This window comes from Lissotriton helveticus, chromosome 4_1, assembly GCF_964261635.1.
Source record: "Lissotriton helveticus chromosome 4_1, aLisHel1.1, whole genome shotgun sequence".
In the NCBI taxonomy this organism is placed as follows: domain Eukaryota; kingdom Metazoa; phylum Chordata; class Amphibia; order Caudata; family Salamandridae; genus Lissotriton; species Lissotriton helveticus.
Genome location: NC_136063.1, coordinates 489,345,791 through 489,353,266, shown reverse-complemented (window position 1 = coordinate 489,353,266; position 7,476 = coordinate 489,345,791).

Sequence of the window (7,476 nt, the reverse complement as noted above, 5' to 3'; positions counted from 1 at the left end):
GAGAAGATCTGGAAAGGTGAATACGTAGATATGTTTTCTCTCATTCGGCCCAAAAGGTGGGAGGTAGAGTACAAAGATAAGGATGGTAAGGACAGCGCTTCTAAGGATAGGAGGCCGAGAGTAGAGGAGTCCATTACCAACTGGCTCTTTGGTTTTCAAGTTTTCATGACAGTGTTGATCGAAAAGAAGCCAGAGCTGGCGGCATCCCTGGTTTATTATCAGCATAAGATTTTGAAGGCGCACGCAACTCATGGTGGTTCTGCGTGGTTAGACTATGATAGGGACTTTAGATGGGAAAAGGTACAGGATCCTGACATGGGGTGGGACCAGGTAGAGGTCAATGTTTGGCTTGAAAGCGTGAATGGGGGCAAGTCTGGGGGGTTTCAACCAGCTAGGCAGCCCTTTCGGTCGTCCCAGGGGGGGGCCGGTGAGAAAAGAGGAACCTGTTGGGCCTTTAACAGGAAGACATGCACCTGGCCCTCAGATAAGTGCAAGTTCAAGCATGTGTGCTCCTATTGTGGGCATCCCTCTCACCCAGAGTTCAAGTGCATTAAAAAATCCAAGGAAAAGGGAGGAGGGGGTAAGGACATCAAGCCCCCGCAGCCTTGAATTGCCCACTCCCGTGGACATTGGGAGACTGGTTTATTGGCTGAATCAGTATCCTGACCGGTCAGCAGCCGAGTTATTGTACCTAGGTTTTTCTGAGGGTTTTCGCATCCCAGCGCAGGACGTCCCCCCTGTTGACTATTGCAATAATCTACTTTCAGCATGGGCCCAGCCAGCAGTGGTCAAATCCAAAATAGACAAGGAACTGGGGTTGGGGCGGGTAGCGGGCCCCTTTGTGACTCCTCCCCTGCCTGGTTATGTGTGTTCTCCTTTAGGGGTGGTCCCCAAGAAGGACCCTGGTCAGTTTAGGATGATACATAATCTGTCAGCGCCCAGAGGGGCCTCAGTGAACGATGCAATTGACCCTGCCTTGTGTTCAGTGAATTATGCCTCATTTGATGCCGCTCTACAAAAGGTGAGGGACCTGGGCCCAGGAGCCATCATGGCAAAAACAGACATAGAATCGGCCTTTCGCCTTTTGCCAGTGCATCCAGAGGACTATCACCTGTTAGGTTTCCAGTTGGATGGCAAGTTCTATTATGACCGGTGCATGCCTATGGGGTGTGCAGTATCTTGCCGATATTTTGAGACTTTTAGCTCAATGCTTCACTGGCTATTTTCATATAGGTCTGGCTACAAAGGGGTAGTGCATTACTTGGATGACTTTATGGTGATGGGGCCAGCGGCTTCCGCAGATTGTGATCATGCCTTGGAGCAATTGGTGGCCATGTTTCATGAGTTCAAGATACCCCTGGCCCCTGGTAAGACGGTTGGCCCGGCGACATGTATGTCATTCTTGGGCATAGAGATTGACTCTGTGGCAGGCGAGTGTAGGCTGCCCCTGGATAAGGTTCAGGCTTTTTCTAGGGCCATTGAGGCGGCATTATCTTCTACTAAGGTGACTTTACATCAGTTACAGGTACTGGTTGGCCAGCTGAATTTCGCTCTGAGAATCATTCCTATGGGGCGCCCTTTCTCGAGGTCAATTGCAAGAGCTATGGTAGGCTTGTCCCAGAAGCACCACAGGGTGCGCCTCAGGGCGGAGGTAAAGAATGACTTGAAAGTGTGGCTGAGTTTCCTGGCAGACTTTAACGGTTCTGTTGTCTGGCCGGCACCGGCGGTGTCTAGCAAGGAGTTGGGATTGTTCACGGATGCGGCTGGGAGCATTGGTTTTGGGGCAATCTTGGGCTCGCGTTGGTGTGGGGCCGAATGGCCACGTGAGTGGCATGAGATTGGTCTGACTAGGAACATTGCATTTTTGGAATTGTTCCCGATCTTGGTAGCAGTGAGCATTTGGGCAGAACACTTCCGGAACAGATGGGTGATCTTTTGGTCTGATAACATGGCTGTGGTGGAGGCTATTAACAGGCAGGGGGCTACGTGTGCACACGTGTTGAGATTGTTGAAGCGGCTGGTGTTGGAGTGTCTGAAATTGAATTTGACGTTCAGGGCTGCACACATTCCGGGTGTTGATAACCACGCTGCTGATGCTTTGTCTCGTTCCAAGTTACAGGAGTTCAGGAAGTTCCACCCGGGAGCGGAGGACGAGATGACAGCGTTTCCCCCATCACTGTGGAGGATTGGAGCCCCGCTCTAGCGGGGCTGGTAGGTGCCTCACTGAGTGACCGCACTCGGGTTGGGTATCAGCAGTGTTTTTTGACTTACAGGTGCCTGGTCCAGGAGGCGGGCAATACAAACTGGTTTTCCGATCAGGCCATGTATTCTTTCTTGCAGCAAATCAGGGATCAGGGCAGGTCTCTCTCCTATGCTAGGGCGCATATTTCAGCAGTGGGGTTCTTTGCTAGATTAGCGGGTTCACACGATCCTGGGTCATCCTTTGTAGTTAAGAAGGCTTTATCGGGTTGGGCTAGGCTGGAGGGGTCCAAGCGGGATTGCAGACGCCCTTTAGATCTGAGGACTTTGGGGGATATCCTGGGGGTATTGCCTTTGCTCTGCACCTCAGCATATGAGGGCAGGCTCTTTGCAGCTGTGTTTTCCCTGACATTTTATGGTGCCTTCCGCCTAGGAGAGATTGTGGGGTCTTCTCGTAGTAATCAGGATGGTGGGATCCAGTTTAGGGACACAAGAATTGAGCACGGTGACCTGGTGGTGATCCTTACGAAATCCAAGACTGACCAGGCGGGTAAGGGGGCGGGGATTCATCTGCACCCCGCTCTGGGAGCCCCGGTATGCCCGGTGGCCTGCATGCAGGAGTACCTAGCCCTGCGCCCTGGTGGGGGGGGGACAGCCTTGTTCATCCATGAGAATGGGGAGTGCGTATCGCAGTTTCAATTCAAGGCAGTGTTGCAGACGGCCTTAACACATCTGGGTTTGGGGGGCGCGGGTTACTCTTCCCACTCCTTCAGAATAGGGGCAGCAACTTTGGCGGCGGGAGCGGGGTTGTCATCTGTGGCTGTTAAGAAGGTGGGCCGCTGGTCGTCCGATTGTTACAAGCGTTACATTCGCCCTGAATTACTTTAACAAGCAGTTTGTGCCACGATTTTGCTAACCTTTCTATTTCCTCTCTTATTAGTATGCCGGGTATGGTGGTGTGGGTGTTGGGTCACTCATTTGTGCGTCGGGCGGCTGATCATCTGCGACGGCGCCGTCTGAGGAAGCCATCGAGTTTGGTCGGGGCTGAATTTCTATGGCATGGTGTGGGAGGAATGCGCATTCGGCATCTGCGGCGGCTGGTGGAGGAGATTAAAGAGCGCGAGGGACAGAAGTCCCCGGACCTAATCATAATCCATCTGGGCGGCAACGACATGGTGGACCGCGGACGCTTGGCAGTCAAAGAGGCGCTTCTCGCAGAATTTTCTTGGCTTGGTCACACCTTCCCGCAGGCCAGGATTGCATGGTCATGTATGATTCCGAGGAAATGGTGGGGCAAGGACATCAGGGCTAGAGTTTTGAACATATCAGTAAGGCGTCTGAATGGTGAGTTGGCGAAGTTGTGCTCAGCGAAGGGCCGCTTGCTGCACTTACCCCATAAGATGATTTCTGGCCCAACGATGTTTCACCAGGATGGAGTGCATTTGTCGGACATTGGCATGGACGCATGGATTAATGGCATCTGGTCTTTTGTGCTGCATTTACTGGAAGGGGGGAAGGGCGCCGGACCTATGGCCCCTAGTCGCCCTTGTGGCGGAAAAGAGACATTGGAACACTGATCTTGATAGATGGCATAGACGGGAGTCCACCTTTGAGCACTCCCTTAGGCCAGTACTGAGGGGAGAGAGGGTGAGCTCTTCACAGGGGGATGGAGACCACCGGTTGGGGAGGCTAGGGCGACAGATACGAGCCTCCTGGGTTCCTGGTCAACCTGGTGGAGGAGTGGTGGTGCCCTGGAAATGGCGGACAAGGTTACGAGGGCTGGGGCCCATCACTCTAGGTCGCAGGTGGGTTGCACCTCGCGTGGGCATCGCTTCCTGGGGAGAGCCTAGCCAGAGGGCCCCTTGGTGCTGGGGGGATAATGTCATTCTGTGTGATTGTTGAAATGATAATGTACAGTTTTAATTTGGTGTTCTGATTTACAAGGTTTTAATAATTCCAATAATAATATCTCGTCATGTTTATGTGGTGTGAATATTAAACATGGCCGTTTTGACACCCACCTAAATCTCAAGTTTAATTATTGGGTGGGTGATGGGAGGGCGTGGAGCATGCTGGGGGATCCGGTCCCTATACCAAGGGCGAGGCTAGATGAGCCCGCCTTTAGGGGGCGGCCCCCCGGCCCACGCACCCCATTCGTTGAGTGTAGCCGGTCGTCCACCCTATGGGAGGCGACCGGGTAGAGGAAGTCCTTCCGGGGGGGCGGTGACGCATTTCCGGCGCAGGCGGGGTCAGAGGCCGTGACCTATATAGGTCACACTCGTAATTCGGTCGGCCTCTTTCCTCGCCTGCGCACGGACCTGCTCGCATCTTCTGCCTCCCCCCCTCCTCTCTTTAACTCTCAGGCTCGGTAGCCTGTTTTATTTAATCTCCCACCCACCCGTCCCTTAGCTAGGCAGTTCGAAGGGGTGTGGCGGAAAAGAGACATTGGAACACTGATCTTGATAGATGGCATAGACGGGAGTCCACCTTTGAGCACTCCCTTAGGCCAGCACTGAGGGGAGAGAGGGTGAGCTCTTCACAGGGGGATGGAGACCACCGGTTGGGGAGGCTAGGGCGACAGATACGAGCCTCCTGGGTTCCTGGTCAACCTGGTGGAGGAGTGGTGGTGCCCTGGAAATGGGGGACAAGGTTACGAGGGCTGGGGCCCATCACTCTAGGTCGCAGGTGGGTTGCACCTCGCGTGGGCATCGCTTCCTGGGGAGAGCCTAGCCAGAGGGCCCCTTGGTGCTGGGGGGATAATGTCATTCTGTGTGATTGTTGAAATGATAATGTACAGTTTTAATTTGGTGTTCTGATTTACAAGGTTTTAATAATTCCAATAATAATATCTCGTCATGTTTATGTGGTGTGAATATTAAACATGGCCGTTTTGACACCCACCTAAATCTCAAGTTTAATTATTGGGTGGGTGATGGGAGGGCGTGGAGCATGCTGGGGGATCCGGTCCCTATAAGCATTTAAAGTCTGGGAGAAGAATCATGTGGCACTATTGACACCAATCAAAAGCATCCGTATCAGTGACCAAAAAGTGGGGGTGACCGAGGCAAAAAGATGTACTTTCCTACAACCGCATCTAAGCATTCAAAGTCTGGGAGAAGAATCATGTGGCACTATTGACATTGAGAGGTAGTATTCTGATGTAGAAAGTCTGCAAAACACCATCGTGAAACATCACCTTCAGTGGCAGTACACAGGCTTTAAATGTGCTGGGCACTAGAAGTAATTAAAAGGGGGGATTGAAATGGGTTCCCTAAGGGTTCTATATCTTGCCACTGATTCCTTAACTTAAAATATCCTCCAGGCGTCCGTCTGGATCCTGAAAATCTTCAGCAGCACCTCTACACCGGGAGACAGCGCCTCATGGCTCCGCCCTGACGTCCTCTATGGATGTGACGTCAGTGGAGCCATATAAGTCCCTCCCAGCACACTGATGTCAGTTTCCCTCTTTTCCGCATCTCAAGTCTGATCAAGGAGAAGTCGTTCCTCTAGCCTGTTTTTGTTTTTGGGCCTTACTGATGCCTTTTAGCGTCCAGGAACAGTGCGCGATGCCTTCGGGCTTCAAGTCATGCAAGACCTGTAAGTGGCAGATGTCGCCGATGGATTCGCATGTGATTTGTATGTAGTGCTCGGGAGAGCATCACGACTCCGAGGAGTGCGACGCCTGCCAGCAGCTGAAGCCGAAGTCCCTGCTGGAACGTCGGATGAAATTGTTGTCCAACCGGATGTCCCGTTTGGAGTCCGGATGTCGCCAATCTCTATCTCGAACTGGGGCTCCTGTTCGGGACACATCACAGAGTCGCAGACGTCGCTTTCTTGGCGCAGGTAAGCACAAAAAGTCACGGAGGTCGACGACTTCACATAGACGTGACGTCGAGGCCCGCTGCTCTCGGTTTTCGCCGGCCTCGGGCCCTCAGAAGTTGGACCCCGCCTACCCACCATTTCCTGGTGTTGGGGCGACTAGGACGCATATGGAAGCCTATTTTCAGGCTTTGCAGACCATGGTTGGGTCACCCCCTCTCCCTGGCGCGCCTTCGGGCCCCACAGAGGTGGTAGGGACTCCACCGGCAAGTTCACCTTTGGCGGCAATCGAGTGCCCTGACTCCGGCTCCGAAGTCGTTGTGACATCAGGACATGGTCCGGAGGGACTTTCCAGTCAGTCGTCAGGCCGCAGTCCTCCTGCCGGGCGGTGAAGTCCCCTACGGCATTTCTCGACATCAATGTAATCCCATCTCGACGTCGGTGAAGTCCTCTGTTGTTCCCTTACTTGGGGATGTAGAGGCCCCTGAGAACTCACCCCCCCCCCCCCAGGGTTGTTTCCATGTTCCTCGTAACGTGTACCTGTGGAGCACAGCCAAGCCCTTGGTGGACATGTTAGCCTGCAACCGTCCCCTACTGATGACCTGCTGTTGCCACCTAGAATGGCCACAGAGGCTAGTGCAGCGTTTGCAAGAGCTGTTCGCAAAGCTGCAGACATCCTACAGGTACAGCGTCCATCAGTCTCTCTGCCTTCTGATCCCTTGTTGGATCTGCTCCACCAGGGCGCTGTGGATATGGAGCCCTTGCTGCCTTTTGGCGGGTCATTATATGATATTCTTCTGGGGACTTGGGCGAGGCCCTCATCAGGAGACCCGGCGGGTCGTAATATTGAACATCGTCATCTCCCGCTCCAGAGGACCCTGTCTGTTTGTCCCTCCACCCTTTTCTCCATTTTTTGGGGGACTTTCGAACAGTGTGCGAATGCCTTCGGGCTACAAAACTTGTACGTTTTGTGGGCGTTTTATGTCGGTGACGGACCGCACCTCATTTGTATGTGGTGTTTGGGGGAGGATCACGGCACCACCGACTGCAAGGCCTGTCAGCAGTTGAAGCCGAAGTCGCGGCGGGAGCGCCGCATGAAACTTCTTTTTGCGCGTCTCTCCAGGTCGACGTCCTCCCCTCAGTCTGCTTCGGTGGACTGCTTCAAGTTTGGCCGTGGTTGTCGTCCTCGCCCTTCTCTGATGTCACGTGAGCGTCGCTCCCCGGTGGGTAAGTGTCGCAGTTTTTCCCCGGGGGCTGGTTTCCGGCCTACCGGGGGTGTGGTCTCTCCGCGGGTGATGCAGCCCTGCGTGTCGCCCTATCCACCGTTTCCCGGTGTTGGGGCGTCGAGAGTCCAAATGGAGAAATACGCAGTGGCTTTGCAGGCCTCGCTGGCGTCTCCCCCTCCTGGGGCGTTGGCGGACCCCTCGCCTCACGCCGGGCCCTCCGCGGCGCCCCCGG